Source organism: Haemaphysalis longicornis, unplaced genomic scaffold (assembly GCF_048455015.1).
Source record: "Haemaphysalis longicornis isolate Haplotype H1 unplaced genomic scaffold, Haemaphysalis longicornis Haplotype H1 scaffold_12, whole genome shotgun sequence".
NCBI lineage: Eukaryota > Metazoa > Arthropoda > Arachnida > Ixodida > Ixodidae > Haemaphysalis > Haemaphysalis longicornis.
In genome coordinates, this window is record NW_027526225.1 from 76,940,437 (window position 1) to 76,962,146 (window position 21,710).

At 47.1% G+C, this 21,710-nt stretch overlaps 1 protein-coding gene across 3 annotated transcripts in view; it reads left to right on the forward strand.

The window, feature by feature from the left end:
* The window catches only part of Fne (ELAV like RNA binding protein found in neurons), a 223,089-nt gene that overhangs the window by 72,669 nt on the left and 128,710 nt on the right, over positions 1-21,710 (forward strand). The window contains exon 1 of one of the 3 annotated variants that reach the window (XM_077693486.1): positions 16,777-17,720. The exons of the other annotated variants lie outside the window; for them this stretch is intronic. The gene's annotated coding sequence lies outside the window, so the exon portion shown is untranslated. Of the gene's footprint in view, positions 1-16,776; positions 17,721-21,710 lie in introns of those variants that run through there. 3 annotated transcript variants of the gene reach the window in all.

A 21,710-nucleotide genomic window follows, 5' to 3' on the forward strand; every position in this document is an offset into this window, starting at 1 on the left:
GTGCCGTATTTTTATTACGGTTAATAATAGTTCAATTTCAGTAGCAGTATCGCTTATGCCAGTTGGCCGGTGTCGTGTATGGAAAGCCGTTCGCGCGAGCTCTCTGCTTTGACCAGAAAGATACGAGCGTCAATGCGCGGTGTTTACGGCATTTTTCCCCCAAGGTCAGAGCGCCTCGAACCCGAAAATTCGTCTGCGCGACGGCGAGATGTCGAGCTCGGCCAGGCGGTAGTTTCGTATGCATTGGCGCACACGCTTGCGTGTTCGTTCGGAACTTGAACCGTTTACTCCACCGTTCTTTGTCATAAAAAGAATGTGCAGTATGTTTCACGGGCATTTAGCTCGCTATGCAAACTGTAAACCCTGCCTAACATGCGTTTGCTTTTGCCGGCCTCCGCCAATCGCAGAGCATTCCCAAGTGGCATCACAGGTTCTGTTGCGGAAAATGAGCTGGTGGGTCGCATGGTCATTTCCTTTTTCCCTAATTATGCAGCTTATTTCAGCGAAGTTTGCGTTATAAGTGGTGTCGTTATGGTTCTAACGAGGCAATCTTTCGAATGAACCAAACTTGTGTTTTCTCTTCATGGCTCCTTTAAGCCGCTGAGTTTCTGCGCCATAAGACATCAGCAGAGGTACGAATGGGTTGTGCAACTTTCTCTTTTGTGACAGCGGAAGCGTACTGTTCACTAAACCGGAAGGTTTGCCGCATTTTCCCAGCCCATAGCAATCCAGCGCCTGACTCCCTCGTCGTGGCTTGGAGCAGCACGAAAAACGTTCCAGATATAGTTAAATTCGTCAACCTCTTCTTGTACTTTATTGCTTATTCTGAAAGGGACAGCTTCTGCATGCCTGGGCATCATTGCTGTCGACGTACACTCTTAGCCAAAAAGGACTAACGGGGCATCGGCGTTAGTCCTTTTGAGGACTAACTGCGTTGCCACTAGAATTAGTCCTTTTTGGGACTAACGGCAAGGGTACCAACTGTTAGTCCCTCTACACTTAGTCCCTTGATGGTTCAACTGTTGGTCCGCCATAAAGACTAACTGTTAGTCCCTTGCAGATCAACTGTTAGTCACCCCTGTTAGTCGACTGGAGACCAACCGTTGGTCCTCTGAGTATCAATCGTTAATCTTTCCCATTACTCCCCCTAGACCAATTGATGCTTTCAAGACTAAATGTTCATCCCTGCAAATGCTCCCCTCTGGATTAACCGTGCATACTAAAAGACGATGTGCTGGCTCGTGCAAGTACTCCATGAGTGACTGTCGTTCCATTAGACCGACAATTCAGAAGACAGGAGTAAACACAAGAGACCAGAAGCAGTATTTCTTGGCCACTTGTTCACGACAAAGTACTCACTACAAAGAAAATGTTACTTTCAAGCTTTTTATTGCAACACTGTGTGAGCAACATATACAACAAAAGTAAACCGTACTCTACTCTTGACGTTGGAGTCTCTATTTCGAAGGCCTGTACGGCACACCTTGTTGAGGCGATGCGCCCAGTATTGGGCTATTCCGGGTATACATGGCTGCTGTCCTTGGCGCAAGCGTGCTCCACTTGTCTTGAGGTACTTGTCCGTTGAGAGGAGACAGCCATCCTCCGTGACGCTGTCGGCAATGGGCGTATGTCGTCACGCTCCTGCAGGAAATAAATAGGGCAACAAAACAAGTGTTATTCATGGTAGGACGCAAAATTGAGAAAAACGCAGTTTCCAGCAGCCCTAACAAGCATCCTTAAAAAATACCTCAAAAAGCAAAAAGAAGCAAAATCAACGCTTTATGTAGTGCAGCCAAATGTGGCCTGTGCATTGCACTGAGTATAAGACTACGGATTAATTAAGAACATGGCCACGGTAGTTAACAAGCGAAACTCAGACATTGTTGTTTTTCCGACTCCAGCAGAAAAGACGCCACTCAAACCAGCAATAGAACCTGGGGACTCATGCTCACTCACTCAACGCAATGAACCACTGTAGAAGGGCAACAGAAAATAGAAAGATTGCTCATTTCTCGCATGCAGGTTTGCTATCATTCTGAGGCTTACGTAGCACGAAACAAGGGCCTCCTCCCCCTCTTTCACAAGACATGTAGGGAAAGAGACGCTTCCTGTCAGCACCAGCTCTAAATCAAAATGGTTAGACTGCAATCAAAAATAAAAAGAAAACAAGAAGAAATATTTAATTATTGGAAGAAAACCTGCTTTCCTGCGCTGATGGTGCGGGTTTGTATAGAACAAGGTCATTATTGATTTCTGGCTGTGATGTCGGTGTCGAAGAATGCGTTTTTATTTCAAAAATGTATTAAGAGCCAAATTTTCTCAATGTTTAATAAATTTAACAATGTTTAAGGAATAGCCTCGGGCGAAACAAACAAAACGGCGTCCTCTCAGCTTTCTGCATGGGGAGTGGCTATGGCTTCACGTTTTTATTTCCTCTTTGCGGACAGTTCACAGTGAGTTCGTACGTGCACACAAAAAAAGGCTTTCAAAGAAAAGGGGCAAAAATGTTTGAGGCTGACCACGCTGCGAGCGCTTGGCTACCAGTGAGGGAGCAACGAAAATGAAAAAAAAAGTGAAGGAAGCTTTCGACCACGTTAGATGAGTCACGCGAGCGTGCGCCTGCTACTGTGAAATTCATGTGAAAGGCACGGGTGACGGGTGGGTGCGGGAAGGACTGCAGGACGAGAATGTTTCGTGAACGAGTTCCCCGAAATCCAAACAATTTTGGATGGGGGGGGGGGGGGGGGGGGGGCGTTACTGCCAGTTAGGTTTGCCGTGGCGGCCACAAGGAGGGCCGGTACTGGAAAAGGGGCCATTAGATGACACTGTATTCTCAAAAAAAAAAAAAAAAAAAAAAAAAAAACTTGCCGTGAGATACATAAAGATTCTACGATTTTGTTAGAGGATTTTTATTACGGCGGTCAGACCGCGCCTTCGAGGAAGACTTCATTTTGCCGTTCTGCTGTGGTCTGGCAGATTACAAGTTCGGGTTCCGCAATATATGGAAAAAAATGCCTTACTCAGCCAATTTACATCAGATTTTAACCGTTTTTGTCTAGTTGTATTCTGGACGTAGTTGCGCTTACGAGGGTGCAACTATTTTTGCCCTACTCAGCCTCAGAGTGTACGCGCCCGTTGCAGTTCCGGCGTTCTGCCAGACTTCTTGTAATTTTCCTGCTTAAAATATCACGTTTTGATTTAAAATTTAATATGTATGCGAGTAATTCTTGTGTCCTAACAGCACCATGTTGTTATTTTAGTGTTCATATGTTTGCCTAAAAAGTTAGAGCCCTTCAAGATTCTCGGCCACGTGTTAACCACGCTTTGACATTTCTGGCTATAAATGTATTAAAACTGCAATTTCAAAAGAAAAGAAGTTAGCGGTTAGCTTCCTTTTTGTACGCTGCTCCTGCTGGGACGGTTATTTATGCGGTTGGGCCACTTGTTTAAAGAGAAATTGCATTTTTACTATGGTAGGGTTAAGCAAAAAATTGGGTAAATATTGACCGAAACAAATAAAAATTAGGTCGCCGTCGGCAGTAACGCACAGCGAATCGACTGGCGTTGGTTTTAAAAAATAGCTGGCACTCTGACGCTAAGATGCAAGCTCACGAACTTCACAAAAAGGGCGAATGGGGAAAAGCCGTCGCCGCCGCAGCTCACCTTTCGCACGTCCGTACCCGCTGGCCGCCGAACAAGTAGAAACAAGTCGAAGGGCCCCCGCCAGGGGGAGCAACAGCAACGTTGCGGGAGCAAAGGGCGCTGTTAGTCTTTCCGTTGGTCCCATTCGCGTCGAGGGACCAACGTTTGGTCCCTTCATTTTGCACACGGCCCTAATCTTCGCGCGTTTGGTCTTTTGTGGACTAAATGTTCCTCGCGAGGCGTAATTGCTGCAGTTAGTCTTATTTTCTCCCATTTTGGCTAAGAGTGTACTCGCATTAATCTTCATTTCAACGAGCAGGCTTTTTGAGGGCAGTTCCTGAACAAAACCTTTCAGCTAACTCGAACCACGGAACAAGGCGATGCCATCCGTAAATGTCAAGTGGCTCGGCTTTTTCATCAACTCTTAACCCTGACTTCTCCAGATCCAGCTTCGTAAATGTCCCCTCTACAGACGATGTGGATACCGTTGATGAAATGGTGTCTCTCTTGTTTTACGCTCATAATAGGAAGCAGCCCACTCTTCGTATAAATCCTTACGTGCCCGTACAATCATTGTATATGTCTTCTAGCATCGTTAAAACGCTTGTCTATAACACCAATTTCAACTTCAACTAGTTACATCTGAAAGCTGCCGAAACATACTCTCTACAACCATATTAGAGACAAAAGGAATGGGCTATGACTTCAGAACGCTGCATCAGGTTTTTTTGAAATCCCGCTCGAGCGAGGCTGGCTAAAGCTGAGTGTGCGAGAGCCATGTTAGACAAGCGTTTTACCGGCATTACACCACGTCTGCTGCCTGTTCTCTCCTCCTCCCCCGTATTTTTTTTTTCTTTTTCTCTCTCTATTTCCCCCTGTCATCTCACTGTATTCACACCCCTCTCGAGTAGCATGCCCTGCCGTTAGTGGGGCTGACCTCTCCAGCTTTCATTAAAGGTTCTCTCTCTTCACGTTCTCTCAATGCCTCCATCACTGCAGGGGATTTTTCATAATCAAATGTTTTACGTAATTTATTAGTTTCGTGTACAAAGGTTTAAAACTCCACAGGTTTCTTAATCACCAGGTTGATGACATCAATTGATCCATTGCTGAATGGCCTTTCCTAAATCCAGCGTGTTCCTCGGATCGTCCAAAATGTAGAACGTCACCTCTGTGGTTAACTAGTATCTTCGTAAACAGCTTGTATACAGCACGGAGTAGGCAGATGATTTAATAATTCTTAAGCTCTTTGCCATCACCATTCCTGTAAACACAAATATGTCCGACTTTTTCCAGCCCAGTGGTACTAACTCGTGAGACATTCGCAGCATGCCTAGTTCAACATTCCGTCATCTTCTGCGGCTTTCCCTATCTTAATTCCCTTACGTAAATTTTCTACCTTGCCCTTCCTTACTGCTGGACACATCGCGAGCCGACCTAGTTTTTTCAGTACTGCTTCCTTGTCTAACGGCGGTAGAGATAAATCGCCATATAACCTTCGCGCTACTTTTACGTACCTCATCTGGGATGCTCCTTGGGTTGCCAGCTTTGTCTCAAAGAGCGCAAATTCTATCTACGCCAGTCGCCAGCTTCTCTGTTTTCCTTACAGGACCCATGCAGACAAAATACAAGTTTGCTTTCTTCGAAATATTTAGTGTTTTATGGTGCCCCGAGCACTTGTGCGGGTGAAAATGATGCCGTATTTGCTGGGAAATTAATCAATTTAGGTTGAACTTTTGGTTCTCCCGCCAAATCGTGTGTTTCATAAGTGTGCATATTCAAACTTCCACTGCGTCACTCGGCTCTGCAGCCTCGCTTGCCGTCACTCCTCCCAGATGGCGCTACCATACTCATACACGGATGTCCGCCATTGCTTTGTTTTTGACCGTATTTGCACCTGGCTTGTTTTTGTTACTGTACAAAGTAATTGTTTCGTGATACATGGGGTATCCTCGATAAACAGGGTCAAGTAAGACAACGTCGCTTACGCCAATCGACCAGTGTCTGTTAAGACTACTCCAAAGCGATGGACTGCTGTGCAGCTAAAACACGCATAGTGCACCCAGTACAACAGCAGTGCGCATCAATACTTCTATGCTTACGTGCGTTTTCGTAACTTTCACTGTTTACCGCACCATTCTTACTCCTGTAACATGAATGTGCCCTACATTTAAGCGCAAATAGCTCGTTCGGCAAGCTTATAAGCCCTGCCCAATTTGCGTTCGCTTTTGCCGGCATCAGCCAATCGCACAGCTCGGCATATGTCATTATAGGTTCTGTTGCGGGAGATTAGCTAGTGGGTCGCATGGCCATTCTCATTTTTCCTGATTATGTAGCTTATTTGAGCGAAGTGCACATCAAAAGTGGTGTCAGTGTTATTCTAACGAGGCAATCTTTCTACGGTACCAAACGTGTTTTGTCTGCATGGCTCCTTTAAAGGGGCCATAAGGACAAAATGCTAGTTTGGTTCGTTCGAAAGGTTTCCTTGTTAGAATAACACTGACACAAGTTTCAATGCGGCTCAGTGGCTAAGGCGTTGCGCTGCTGAGCACGAGGTCGTGGGTTCGATTCCCGGCCGCGGCGGCCGCTTTTCTGATGGAGGCGAAAAGCAAAAACGCCCGTGTGTACGAGATTTCGGCGCACGTTAAAGATCCCCAGGTGGTCAAAATTAATCCGGAGCCCTCCACCACGGCGTGCCTCATCGCCTGCGTTGCGTCGGCGCGTTAAACCCCACAATCAATCAATCAAGTTTCAATGCAACCTTCACTCAAGTGAGCTGTATAATAAAAAAAACAGGGAATAGAACAGGACAAAGCACTACAACACTAGCTACTTTTCTTCCCTGAACTCATGACGTATTATGAGCAGCTCTTGCGTCTGTCTGAGGTTGGCACAATAGAACGTAAACACGGATTTTAAGCAGAATGAGGTATTTGCGCTCACATTTAGTGCACATCAAATTTAGTGCAGAAATGGTGGTGGAACAAACAATGAAAGTTACGAATGAACACGTAAACATAGAAGCGCCAGTGCGTACGGCGCGCAATATGCCGGCCGAAGCTACACAGCTAGCAGTCGGGCGAGTTCGGCTTGTCTGACACGGCACTGGTCAACTGGCATAAACGACATCGCCACTAACTTGACCCTGTTTTGACGAGCATACACAATATTTCACGAAAGATTACTATTAATAGCAACAAAAACAAGCCAGGTGCAAATCCGGTCAAAAACAGAGCAAGTGCGGACAGAGGTCCCTGAGCGGTAATGTGACTCCACCTATAAAGACGGGCAGTAAACAAGATACTTTTTGACATACTAACTACCGTTTAGGAGTGGTCATGACCAGCGGGTTGAAAAGGCTCAAGCTTCAACTCTTCTTACGCACAAGAGCTTGAAATGACAAATATATCATCTCTGACAAGGTACGTGCATAGCGGGGACGTCGATTCTGGCAGTGTCCGTGTCGTAGGGTAGCATTGTCAAATATTACCAGACGGAGAAGAGGTAGCTGTCAACAGCTGACCTCTAGTGTCGTCATCATTAGACAGCAGTTCTATTCGTGCATTACAGAATCACTCCCGTACCGCGACCAGCACCTCGGTGTCTTCAACAAGCATATGAGGTTGCACGGTAGTCCAAAGCTCCTACCAAGTCATGGCGCGCAAGTCACGACCACGGAATTGAAAAGGCTTCCTTCACCCAGAGTTGTCGGTATATCGTTTGCTACCACTCCCAATCACGCAGTGTTCACTTACGGTCACACAATTACACTACTGTATTCACACTCTTGCCTTAGGCCTGGCACTCAGGCTGGTAGTATTAAATATAAATAAATAAATAAATAAATAAATAAATAAATAAATAAATAAATAAATAAATAAATAAATAAATAAACGGACAAATAAATGAATAAATAAATAAAAATGGCCGAGAATATACCTGTCCGGGTAGCGGAATCGGTGAAGAATCGTACGCGTTACTCAGAGGTGGTGTGTTAGAGCTCAGCTTTGGCGCATGTTTTTTTCTTCCACTTTAAAACATTTCCGCATTATCATTCTTATCATTCTTTATTAAAATGGCAGACTACTTCCGCGGTACCCTCGTTTGCGTTTTTTACATCTAGCTCTTATATTCAGAAAGAAAAGCAGCTAGTTTTGCCGAACCCCAAAAAGGACAAATGTGAGGTAGTTAGGAATGTTTTGTTGTGGGAAATTTTTAAATGCTTGAAAGGGGAAAACCTTTTTTTTTATGAAAGAGAAAGTTTATTACAAAAAAGGATTACAAACATATTAGTATGCAGACGAGGGTCCCAGAGTCAACTGACTGAAAGGGGACCCTCGATTACAAATACATCAAACGAATTGTGTAGAAGCAGCAAATGGGTGAAAGAGCCCAACAAATCAATATGCAGTATAAAACGCACAATAAATTTGCATTTTATGTACAAACATTCGAAAGGTAGCTATAATTGTAGCTATCTTATATAAAAAGTAAAAAAAATCAGTTCGTAAATGACACAAAGGAAGCAAAGGCACATGAGAACCTTTGGTATAACGTAAGAATAAAACAGAGAGCAAGATCCTAATTACAGCAAAAGAAATACTCTAAGGGTTTTTTTTTTTAAAGCAACCAAGTGATGGGGATGATTTGACAGCAGTAGCCAAATTATTCCAAAGTTTCACAGCTGAAAAACAAGTAGTTTTTTTGCCCTAATTAGTATGAACCGGTGGTAGTAACAAATTGTTATTACTTGAAAACCTGGTTACGCTTTTTCTGCGTAAAACACTTACATCAAAGAGATCATAACAGAAGTTACAGTGCAATAATTTGTAAAAAAAGAATACATAAGTTATATTGAAACAGCCCATTAATTGATAGTATATTATTCTGACGTAGAAGTCGTGAGGCGGAGGAACGACGTGGACTGAATGCTATAATGCGAATACACTGGTTTTGTATATGTTGAACAGATTCAACGTGAGAGGAGTAAGTGTTGCCCCCTGAAACAATACCCTAATGAAAATGGCTGTGAACAAAAGCAAAATATAAAGATAACAGGGCTAAATGAGGGAAAAAGCGCCGAGCCTTGATTACAGCTCGAATCCCAAAAGATGTTTTCTGCTTTAAATGGGAAAAGTGAGAACTAAATGTAAGGTGTGGGTCGAGGTGAATGCCGAGAAATGTAACGCGGTCGTAAGATGTGATTAAATTAGACCGAAGGTGTAATTCGGGAAGAAAACCGATGGTTTTCTGATGACATCTAAACACCACAAATTTAGTTTTTCCTGGATAATAACATAAATAGTTGACGCGGCACCATTTTACAACGTTGTTAAGTACTGCATTCAAGTTAGCGGTAAGGCAAATTATCGATTTATTAGATAAAGAAATGGTTTTATCGTCCGCATGCAAGAAACAGTGAGAAGAATTAAGACAATACGGAAGATCATTAATATACAATATGAAAAGTAAAGGGCCGAGGATAGATCCCTGAGGCACACCTTCGTTAAATGTTCTTGTTTCAGAAAAAGTGTCAGCAGCGTGTACATTATATTGTCGGTTAAGTAAATAGCTTTTCAAAAATGTTAGTGGTGGACCGGTAATGCCATAAGCTTCTAATTTGTTAAACAAGATATTATGATTAGTCGAAACAAACGCCTTACTAAAATCTAGAAAGACTGAACCCACAAAATTTCCAGCGTCAATTGATTTTTTAATAAAGTCTGTTAGTGAAAGCAATGCTAGGTTGGTGGAACGTCCAGACCGAAAACCGAATTGACATGGATTAAGTAGATTAGAAAAAGAAGAAGAAGAAGCCCATCGGAGAACACGCAGGATGCATTGGCTCCCGCTTTGACCGACGATTTTTGCGATTTCCCCGCAGTGTTACTGATGTAGTTGATATCACCTGCTTCACAAAGTTGCGCCTGACCGGTTGATACCAGTATAAACCACATAGGACCGTCCGTACGCCGGCACTGCCCGATCGAAGCTTGGACCACATCGCACATCACGCCTAGGCCTACTATGGCCGCGGCGGCTGCAGCCACCACTACAGCTCCCGCACCTGTGCCCTCGGAGAGCCATCAGTTACAACAGTCGCCGCAGTTCAACAACCAGGAGAAAGCCATGGATTTCGACGAGCTTAGCGGCCGAACAATTGCCCAGCCCGGCCCTTGGAAAGAGATGCTCAGCGCCAGACGCCGCACGCCACCGCAAGCCAACGCTCAAACATCCGGTAAGCCCATTACCCCTCTAAGAGCACCGCCTGCCCCCCGTCTCCCAGAAATGGACTACAAAGTAATATTTCGACCACGCGACGGCCTACGACTAGCCTCATGGAGTGACCGCCAAATCACAGCTGGTATCCAAGCGGCCAGTGCAATACCTGAAGGCGCATTCAATCAGCAGGTAGTGATCCAAGTCCAGGCTGTGCAAAATCTAATAGTAGCCAGTACGCCTAATGCAGAATGCGCAGACGCTCTCAGTGACGTGACGTCAATTCAACTAGGTGCAGTGACCTATACGGTTCTCCCCTACGTGAAACACTTCCCGGGTACAGTTAAAGGCGTCATCCATGGCTTAGACCCTGGTACCACCACCGAGCAACTGCCCTACATCATTGCGTCGTCTGGACCCCGCATAGTGCAAGCCCGGATGCTTGGCAAATCGACGTCTGCCGTAGTGACTTTTGAAGGCCCCCACGTGCCTTTCTACATCCGCGCCCATGGAATGCATACTCGGTGCCGCCCGTACCGTCGATCAATTCAGTGCTGCACTTTGTGCGGGGACATCGGTCACCGACGCGACGTTTGTCCCACGCCGGACGTAACTACATGTGCCCACTGTCATGAGCGTGATCCCTCCCAAGACCACGTGTGCAACCCGAAGTGCAAATTATGCGGACTTGCACACCCAACGGCCAGCAAGGAATGCCGGCAGAAACTTCGTCCTCCCCCGCCACCCATCCATGTACGAGAACGCCTCGCCCGTGTAGAGGTGCTTCCTCCCCTCCAGCCTCCCTTACAAACTCAAACCAGCCATCCACTGTCGTCTCATTACCAGCCGGGCAGCAGCGGACGCCGTCAACAACCCATGCAACTCGCCAACTGGTCTGCCGTAGTTGCCTCGGGGATACCGCAGCCGGGAGATTTCCCCCCATTACCAGCCCAACCCGTCCTCACGCAGGCGCCGATTGACGACCCTCGCACGTACCAGCTACAACGGGAAAACGCACAACTCAAAAAGCAACTCGAAATGCCGGCACCGACTGATGACCCTCGCATGCAACAGCTACAACAGGAAAACGCACAACTCAGAAAGCAACTTGAAATGCAGGCGGCTCGCACCGAAAACCTAGAGCGTCGCATCGAGGAGTTACTAGCCCGCCTCACAGCGCTTCAGGCGCCTCCTGCACAGCAAGCCCCAGAAATAGTGACGCCCTCCAACACAGTGCAGCCAACTTTCCAGGCCCCTGAGACACCTGACCTCGTCCGTATTGAACATCTAATCAGATCCCTGAGTGAAACTATGGAACGCCGTATCACAGCATTGGAGCAACGACAAGAGGCTGCAGAGTCGGTGAAAAGGAAGACCCGCAAAAAGAATAAACACCAAAGCCTCGGAAACTCGACCACTGCTCCGAACGACAACCCTACCAACGACCCGCCCAGCCAATCGACCAGTGCCATGGCTTCAGAGGACGAATGGTAAACCTGCCATAATGGTGGTCCCTAAGTGTCCTGTGAACCCACCAACAGTTATTTGGCAGTGGAACTGTCGTTCGTTTCGCAGCAAACAAGCATCGTTGTCTTTCTACGCGTCTCAACACTCACCCATCGCCATTGCGCTACAAGAAACAGACACGGACAAAGTGCATCTCCGAGGCTACACAACTTACACCACGGACCAACAGAAGAGGACAGCGATACTCGTACAGACGAGTACAGCAGCGCAAGTACACTCCCTGCCCACATCTATTGACTACACTTTTATCGAGCTTCTCCCACCAAAGAAAAATCAGAATAGCCTTTTCCTTCTAAATATCTATAGCCCTCCGACGGCCGGCCTAGGGGAGATTGACCGCCTCTTCAAAACGGTTAAACAGCGCACTAGGGGTCATGCTTTGGTAATAACAGGAGATTTTAATGCGCAACACACAGCATGGGGATATCATAGGGACAACAAAAAAGGACAACAACTTTACGATGCCATACGAGGTAATAGCTTGCACTTGTGCAATGCCCCGGACACTCCGACCCGGCTCGGTAATAGTGTCTCTCGAGACACTACCCCAGATCTTACTTTAACACACGGAGTTAAAGATCCAACATGGGAATGTCTCTTTGAAACGCTGGGCAGTGACCATTACATTATTCAATTGCAAATTTCGAACTATCGCACTGATTCACAAAAGATCGGCACTGCCCGCATAACTGATTGGCAGAAATTCCGCGAATCGGCACCAAGCGGTCCCATTCAAGACATCGAAGAATGGGCACAGAGAATGTTAGAAATTTTCCAAAAACAAACGAAAGAATTGCCTCTCACGCAAGATTGCCCCGCTGTAGATGCACACCTCTTACATCTGTGGGAGGCCCGAAGAGGGCTAACTAAGCGATGGAGAAAACACAAAACAAATCGAAAAATACGTATCAGAATAGCTAAATTAACGCAGGAAGCAGCTGAATATGCTAAAACACTCAGCCAACAAAACTGGGCTCAATTCTGTACGCAATTGCAGGGTACACTGGGTACCCGTAAAACGTGGCATCTGCTTCGATCCCTCATGGGAAACAAGGAATCTAAATCATCCATAGCCCATCAATTAAAGAGGCTTATTCATAACTATCCCGGAACAGAGGCGGAACTCCTCGAGGAGCTACAAAAGCCATGGAAAGACAGCGCCCAACTTACGCTTCCTCTCCCACCGTACAATGGCGCCCCTAACCCCGAACTGGATGCCCCCTTTACCCTTGCCGAAATAGAAGCCGCCGCACGAAACCTCACCCGGAACACTACACCTGGAAAGGACAAAATTCCGAATAAGCTCCTCCGAAATCTCGACTGTGAAGCATTAGAAGCCCTTCTAGACTATATAAATAATAATTGGGTAACGGGACAAATCCCTCCACAGTGGAAACATGCCGATGTAACATTAATACCTAAACCTGGAAAGCCGTTAACAACAGGGAACTTGAGACCCATATCGCTTACATCCTGCGTAGGAAAATTATTTGAACATATGGTTCAAAATCGTCTCTCCCCTTTCATTGAAGACCATGACCATTTTCCCAACATTATGTATGGGTTTCGCCCACACTTATCCACTCAGGACGTACTCATTCAAATTAAAGAAGACATTCTTGACCGGCTTCCCAAGAACCATAAGCGCTGCATCCTGGCTCTAGACATAAAAGGTGCTTTCGACAACATCAGTCACCACGCTATCCTTCAGGGCCTTTCATCCATTGATTGTGGGCAGAGAGTGTACAATTACGTCGCAGCCTTCCTCACGAAACGCACCGCGACCATTGGAATTGGACATTTACGGTCTGCTCCTTTCAAGACGATCGCTCGTGGCACCCCACAGGGGTCAGTCATCTCGCCACTTTTGTTTAACCTTGCCATGAAGGACCTCCCACCATTATTGAAAGATATTCCCCACCTTTGTCACGCCATCTACGCAGATGATCTCACCTTTTGGACGCCTACAGGATCCATGGGTGAGCAACAAGAAGCACTTCAAGCCGCTATAGACAAGGCGCAAAGATACCTTCGAGAACGAGGTCTTGAATGTGCCCCAGATAAATCGGCACTTTTGACACTTAGTGCTGGTACCCCGAAACAAAAGTCCACCGTCCCAGACCCGGACCTATTCATCAATGAGCAACCCGTCCCAACTGTGCCTCACTTGAGAATTCTTGGACTTGTTATCCCTAAAAATGGCTCTGGGCTCCACACAATCGCTCCCCTCCAGAAGACTGTCAACCAGCTGACACACATAATTCAGCGCGTCGCACATCGACGATATGGCCTCAAAGAACCTGACACGCTCAAAATAATACAAGCAGTACTCATAAGTAGAATCACCTATGGAACACCATACTTGGCCCTTAAAACGAACGAAAAAGCCAGATTAAATATAATTATTCGCCAAGCCTACAAGACTGCGCTCGGACTACCCTCGAAGACATCGACATCTAAATTATTACAATTAGGCGTACATAACAGTTGGGAGGAGTTACAAGAAGCGCACCACACTTCTCAGATAGAGCGCCTGAAGAAAACGACGACGGGGCGTGCAACTCTTCACCGATTAGGTTATACCACTCCACCGGTTAAAGATCAGAAAACAAGCATACCTTTGAAAATTCGACAGCACATACGAGTGGCCCCAATACCAAGAAATATGCATCCACAGTACAACAAGGCCAGAAGAATTGCCAGAGCACGAGCCATGTCCGCCAGATATGCAAACGACCTAAATACCTGTTATGTGGATGCATCTCCTTATCCGCACCATCCGGCCCACGTAACTTGTGTAGTGAATGGACGGGGCCAAGAGATCACATCCTGTACCGTCAATACCACAGCGATTGATACTGCCGAAGAAGCCGCGATAGCCCAAGCCATCATCACTGCCCAATACCCAATCACCATACTTACCGACTCTCAGGCAGCGTGCAGAAATTACTTACAAGGTCGAATTTCTGAAACGGCACTTCGTCTTCTTTTAACAAGACAGAGCATTCCCGAAGTTTATATAGTTTGGGTGCCAGGACACGAATCCCTTGAGGGGAATGAGGCGGCTCACGCCGCTGCCCGCGATTACATACACCGGGCCATTTCTCTCACGGGGCAGTCACCACCTCATCCACCTAATCCGCAACCTCTCTTGCGCTACACAGATATATTGGCGGACTACCGACTCAAACGGCAAATTTTCCCCATTCCACACCACCAACTCACAAGGGATGAAGCAACAACGTTCAGACGACTTCAAACTAACACGTATCCACACCGTACCCTTCTTCATGCCATTTATCCGACAGATTATCCAGCCACCTGCCACTACTGCCCAGCGCCCGGTACCCTATACCATCAGGTGTGGGAGTGCCAAAAGACACCGGACCTGCACCCAATCCCCAACCCCTCTATACAACAGTGGACGGCGCGGTTGACCAGCAAGGACCCTACGTTCCAGCTTGACCTGGTGCAAAGGGCCCGCGCAGCCAGCCGCAGCCAGGGGATCCCGGACTAGGGATCCCCTCCACCGGGCGGGTGCCCTAACAACTGCACCTGTTGTTTTAATAAAGATTTGTTTCATTCAAGTAGATTAAATTTATTGAGGTAACTGTTCAGACGTTTGGAAAATATCTGTTCTGTTAGTTTACTAAGACAAGAGAGAATGGAAATAGGGCAGTAATTAGATATTAATAGCCGATCACCTCTTTTGAAAACAGGTATTATTTTAGCTTTCTATAGAAAAGATGGAAAAGTACCAGATCAAAAGAGAAGATTTATTATATGGCTAAGAGTATTTATGATTAAATCAGCCGCTAACTTCCAATGGCGAATACAAATGTTATCTAGACATGGGCTGGTATTTTTCAGTGAGGCAAGCGTAGCGAGCACTTCTTCTGGTGTAACCGGGAACAAAAAGAAGATTGGGAAGCACGGGGAAACCAAGTTGCGCATTTAAAGGCTGAGGGGTATTGGGATAAACGGATGAAAAATATTCGCAAAAGGCCCCAGCAATATGAGGTGGTTCCGTCAGGCTTACTCCATTGTATGTAATTTTTGATATAGAAGCGTTAGCTGCAGTTCTGTTAAGGAAGGTATTCAAAAGATTCCGTTGTTTTATTGGGTTGTTATGGTGTTTAGCAAATTCATTTTCATAATAACGTTTTTAGCCTGTTTTAAGAGGATGTTTAGGAGGCAGCAGTATTTCTTATATACAATACTTTGTTTATACATACTTATATATACTTATATATACTTATACTTATACGTATATATACTTATATACAATACTTATATACAATACTTTGTACAATATGAGCACCCAACTCACGACTTTTAAATACAGCGTATATATTTTTGCCGCGAACTGTTTCACGATCTTCCAAATATGGGGTTATTGACTCGTTTGTACGATGATCTTCAGCCTGATAAACTTACGTTGTAGTTCATCTGTGGCTGTGCGCGCTATTTCGCTCAGTTTAGTGGGGCCTCAGTTTCGTATCCCTAGGTTTCTTTTTATGAAGCTGCGAAGTTAGCAAAGTTCCAGTTGCCGAGGGGCCTGTCAACGTCACCAATTCATTTTTGAAGTGACAAAAAATGTCAGCTAACACGTTATTCCTTTTTGCAACTAAATATCGTCTACATTTTCTTTCTGCTGTCGTATGGAAGGTGACTCAGGTGTTCTAATATGCGGCGTACTTCAAGGTTCCACGTGAAACTTCAAAACGTGGCAGAGTTCTGGACCTTCGTGTCCATCGCTGTTTTAGGAAAAGAAAAAAGAGAAAAAGTTGTTCATAAAGAAAACATCGAGCCCCGTAGGTTCGCTTCCGGAGTGGAGCTCTTTCCTTGACGTTCAGCGCTCGTCGTCTGCTGAAAAGCCACCGCGCGTCCATCCGCCGACGAGCGTCGGAAGTAGCAGACGACCGAGATGAAACGAGAGCGACGAAAGGAACTTCAAGAGCGCGTGAGCGAGGGAGGTTGCGGAAGAACCAGAGAGAGAGAAAAAGAACCGCTATGAAGAGCGGAGAGAAAGAATGAAACGAAGAGGGGAAGAAAATGAAAAGCGGGAGAGGAGGAGAGTTGCGGCCCAGCCCGCGGCGCGCGCCGGCTCCTCTCCCGCTGGGGGCGGACCTACGCCGCGCGAAATAGTCCCCTCTTGTTCGTTCACGCATTGAAGCGGAGAATAGATTAGTGCACTCCAAAATAATTTAAGCTTTAGTTTCGTACACAACCGTAACCTTAATTAGGCTCACCGAGTCTTCTTGGCGTTTGGAGAGGGAACAAAAAAGCGACGGTGGCCTGGACCGCGGAGCGCTCCGCGCCCGTGGTGCGTGCTTCGGTCCTCCTTTTATCCGGCACCCGGCTCCCGGGTTCCGGCATTTAGTTGGTACGGTCGACGGAACGTCGGTTGTGTTGTGTTCTGCAGTAGACACGTCGGGTACACCGGTTTCGTTTTTTCTTCTGTTTTTTAGCTCCGTTTTTTCTCTGTCTATCTCTCTCTAAATCTGTGTCTCTCTGTCTCTCTCACTTCTATCTCGGCTTTTGCGTTTTAATCCCGCGTGTCTGAGTTGCCTGCCCTTTGGCGCGAAGTTACCACCACCGACAGCAGCAGCTCCGGGAGAAGATTGAGCAAAAGGAAACATCCGCCCTCAGCCTGACAATTAGTTTCTTCGCAAAAAAAGAGAAAAAACAACAACGAGAGAGCAGAAGAGAAAAAACGTCCCGACCTACTCCCTTCCGTCGTCCTCACTCCTTGTGTGCTCCGGTGTGCTTTTCAGCGTCGTCTGCTATAGCGCAAAAAGAATCGTCTGCTACATCGTCGTCGTCGTCTGCATAGGACGTGTGTCGTCTGCTTGGTGCGTCGTGTTCGGACGCGTTGTCTGCTTTGTCCGGGTGTGTAGAAGGGCTGTGAAGAAGGAACAGCGTTTGACATCGCTAGTGTGAACAAGGAGAGACCAGCGAAGAACGCCAAGCAAGTTCCAGCCTCCGTCGCCACCTCGCCCGCGCTGTCGTTTTGTTTGTGAGAAACATTTCCGCGCCTCGTGGTCGCTGCCTAAGCCGCAAAGCCTCCACCAGCGACAGAAAGACAACAACCCCGTTTTCTCGCGAAGTCTCGAGAGCAGACAGGCAGCACAGTCAACTCGGAAAGAAAACGCCGGCCTCTGAGAATCGTCCACCTGGGCCACCGGCCGACCCTCTCACTGGTGATCGCCGACTCAGAAGATAATCCGCGCTGTACTATCCTCCCCTCGGTATTGGCCACTCCAAACACCTCATCACCACGACGAGTTTCGCTTGGGTTAACTCTTCGGAGAGCGGTCTTTCGAACCAAGGTGAGTCGCTGTCTGCCCGTTCGTTCGCTCACGCCTTCCGCTCTAAATGATTTCGTCTCGATGTCGTCTGCACCGTGCGCATGACAGGCATGATTGAAACGTGCGGCCCGTATCCCTTCGCTATCCCCTATGACCTCGCTATCCCGCGCGACTCGTATGTCTTCGCTATCGCTCAGCGTCCCGTAATACGGGCGTAACCCGGACGTACGAGTGGGGACTCGGCGGCAACGCTTTTGTCATTCTTTCCTTTTAGTTCACTCTAGAACGCGGAGGAACGATCAATTAGCGTGTTCTAGACACGCTTTCAGTTAACAATCCACGACGACAAATAATTAAGAGCATGCTTTCTATCTTAATGTATGCCCGATCTCCAACATGAGCGGCCGTATGGCACCTGAGCTGCGTTCTGAGGACCTTAAAACAGCTTCGCTCTAAAGTGTGTACTCTTTAGTTGGGAAAACGCTGTTTACAGCGTTGCCTTACAGTTGTCTACGTGGCAGAGTACCCGCCTTGAAAACAAAGACCTACCCATCATTACGTGTTCTCGTAAATTTGTTGGCACCGCTCGAGCTCCTCAGTCCTGCGTTTATTGGTTCCTCAAAAGAACGAAAACAGATGGCGCGTCGACTGTTTTGTTTCTGTCCATTCGATAGATCATTAAATACCAAAACACGCTAAAACTGAGCGGCGTATGACAAAGAAGCTAGCGCCAGCGCGTCGCCGGTAATGTAGAGCGGTCTAAAAAGGAGCGTCGTAAATAGCTATCGATTGCCGCTCCCGCAAAAGTTTCCCATAATGAAACGGACGCACGGCAACCAGCTGCGGTTCCCGTAAATGCACAGCCCCAGTCATCCGCCAAGGCTTCTGTCCTTGTCGTTCGAGCGTACCACGCGATACTGTAACAGCGTGCCACGCGCAGGAAAGCGTCGCCGCTGACTCAGCATCCAAACGGCCCTTTGTCTGCCTCCGAGGGTCCGTTTCACAGATTCCTCACTTGTACGGTTTCGATGGCAGATACGCAACGTGTGCATCGCCACTCAGTGCTCGAAGCACGCCGTTGCGATCTCGTTCAACACCGCAGTCGGCGTGGACGGCCGCGACCACGTTTTCCTTTTTTTTCGTCTCCGGGGCGCTGCCAAGATGGCTTCTCCGCATAGCGTCGCTGTTGCGGGAGGAAGCGTGCGCGGCGGCTCCCACCCTTCCGCTCGCGCGCTAGGAACGCCGGGAAGGCCGGCTCGCCGGTCGCCGCTTTTCGTTGCACGCCTTTTCGCCTTTTTCTTTCCCCTCCGGGATACCACCGCCGCAGTTTCATACTCGCACGCTTCTCCCCATTTCGTTCGTTTTTCCCCTTTTTCGTCTGCTACGTGCGGGAAAACTCCTTTGTTTCGTCTGTCTATCGTCTGCCGTTCGTCCGCTACACCGCGCGCGATTCGTTCGTTCTTTTGCTTCTCGCGGGCCCGTTAACTTCCCTTTTAAAACTATCTGTGAAGCACCACGCGCTCTGTTGTTAGTGGACGAATAGAAGAAAAAAAAAGGGAGAGCGACGTTTTCGCGGTGATTTGTCATCGTCCGGTGCACGCGTACGCTGTCGGGTACAGCACGCGTTGCGCGCATTTTGATTTTGCCGCTTTCTGTTGTGTGTCCTCCGCTTTTGTACACGCCTGCGCTGTGCTCGCTTTTATGTCGTTTTCGTTTTGCGAGGGGCTGACACATCGGGTATAACGCGCGCGCGCGCACTTTGGGAGAACGTTACGCGATACGGCGCATTGGCTCTCCCCCCGAAAGCAAGCGGTGTCGTGAATGTCGAATTCCGGGGCTCTTGTTCCTTCCATTTTCCCCACCTCCCGTTTTACATTCGGCGCGGAAAGGCGGCTTTTTTCTCTGCCCGCACGGCCTTTTGTTCAACTCCCCACCGTCGGCGCTGTACCGCTACCCGCTCTTTGCCTTTGCGTCCCCCCCTGGCGGGGAAAACCTCTATTTTATTCCTTTCTGTAGCCTTCTTTTAGAAGTTTGCCGCTACCGTTCTCGTGTTTGAAAGAGAAAAGAACGAACGAAGCGGAAAGGAAAAACACACAGCGACCCTGGCTGCGATAAATAAAAAAAGAAACTTGATTCAGGCGAGAGGGTGATTGCATGCGCGGTTTTGCATCGTCCTCGTGTGTTTTAATTTTGCGTTCTCCTATATGTTTGCAGTTTTTCTCAGCGCTTCGAGGTACCGTTATACAGCCGCTTTTTATTCTCAGCGCCGTGGTCTTGGTTTTCTTTTTCTCCAGTTTTTTTTTTTTCTTCTTTTTGCCGAAAGAAGAAAAATGGGCACGGGGGAAGTGGCGGGCGTTGCGTGGGGTCCGAAAATCCACGGGAATGGTCATGGTGGCGGAAAGATGATAAAGCGCTAATGCAAGCTTCCAAACGTTGTGTACACAATGTAAAAAAAAAAAAAAGAAACTGCGGTGGAAAAGGGAGTTGCCTTGAGGGCAGTCGCCGAAGTTCGACAACCTACTATATATATATATATATATATATATATATATATATATATATATATATATATATATATATATATATATATATATATATATATATATATATATATATATATATATATATATATATATATATATATATATATATATATATATATATATAATAGAGAGAGAGAGAGTGCGCGCGAAAATCGTGCTCTACACCATGGTTGGTGGCACGTGCCCGCACAACGCCTACTAGATCAAAAGCCTCCGCAATGCCTTTTCTCTGAGTGGACTAGTAGAAGCTGAGGAATTGGCTGCAGTTGCCGAAGTTTCAGGATTTCAGGACGTCATCTCACTTCTGCTGCCAGGAAGCAGAAACTACCTGCCACCACTCCAGCCTTGACACCAATAAGGAGACTGTCTTTCCTCTAAGTTGCTCTCGAACGTTTCAGCAGGAAAGAAAAGTTACAAAGAAATTGGTCGAACCCCTAATCCTGAGTTCTTTTTAAGTTTTTGTTTCCACCGTCAAAGTTTTACTGTTGAAGTTTTTTTTTCTTGGCTGACTTATTCGACGTGCCCACGGCGTAGATGCATGGTTTCCGTTGAAGCCCGCGCGGTGGTTCGGAGGCACGCTTCTTTTCGGCGGGGGAGGGGCTTTCTGGACGAGGGCGATATATTTTGGGAAAGAAAAATAAAGTCGGCCGCGTTTCTTTAACTTGAGCAGCCTCCCCTTCTCCGACGGGAAAACGTTGTTCTAGCTTCCATTTCGTTGGCACTTTTCTTTTTAATCCCATATCACCCGGCGCAACTCTCCTTTCGGCCTTCAGAGAGCCACTGCTGCGTTTGAGGCTCTACCATGTTTGGTTTAGAACTTTCGTGCTCGTTCGGCGTACTGCCTCGTTCCCTCGGTACATGGTTTAGTACTATTCGGATTTTTTTTTTCTGCGTCCATAGTGTACCCAAAACAAGCCCCGTGCTGTATTTTTCCGCTACGCTTTCAGCGGGATTAAGCCTGCTTTCAGCGGGATTAACCGGGACGTTAAAGATGGCGGAACCCTCGAACCCCAGTGGTCTGTGTGTCGATTTCCGCCTGGCTACTTTTTAGGCTTCATCTTCGTCTTTATTTTTTTTTTTCAAATACCTTCCCACGTCACTGCAAGCTTTACTTATATATATATATATTTTTCAAATTGTTCTACTTAGCTTATTCTCCCCCTCCATTTCCTACCGGGTGTAACTTTTGGCAAAGTGCCTTGCTTATTCTCCGTCGAGGCCCGCGTAGAGTATACATTGCGCGTGTGTTTTTTGCGTTCCGTCCAGCCCCTCAGGCGCTCGCGGAGTCGGAGGGGGGTGATGTCTTGGGCACGCGCGTTTTAGGTTAGCAGATCCAAACGCGTTGCGATCAACGTGGAAATGTTTACGCGACGTGCCACCGAGCCCAACGTTTCGCCATCGTTCCCGGTTCGTTTTCCCAGCCTCAACCGCTCTCTAATGCATCTTTGGCGACGTGGAGGTTGACGTC